The following is a 343-nucleotide window of genomic DNA, read 5'->3' as shown; positions in this document are numbered from 1 at the left end:
CCCACAGGGGGCCCCCCGGGGGGCCCCCTGCAGCTGCTTGGGGGCCCCCGGTGATTTTCTTTGTATTTTTTGCTTTTTTTCTTTTATTTGTTGATATAAACTTTAACTTTTAAACCCTTTTTGCTTCTTTTTCTCCCTGAAGACCCCCTAAACCCTAAACCCTAAAACCCTAAACCCTAAAACCCTAAACCCTAATTTTCTTTTTCTCTGGCTCAGCATATCCCCTCGTTGCAGCTCAAACCCTAAACCCTAAAACCCTAAACCCTACTTCTACCTTTTATCTCTCATTGCTACATAGAAGCTCAGCATACCTTCCAGCTTCTGCTGCTTCTGCTGCTGCCGC

This window comes from Eimeria mitis, genomic scaffold (assembly GCF_000499745.2).
Source record: "Eimeria mitis Houghton genomic scaffold, Emh_scaff993, whole genome shotgun sequence".
Lineage (NCBI taxonomy): Eukaryota > Apicomplexa > Conoidasida > Eucoccidiorida > Eimeriidae > Eimeria > Eimeria mitis.
Note: the sequence above shows the minus strand (reverse complement) of the source record.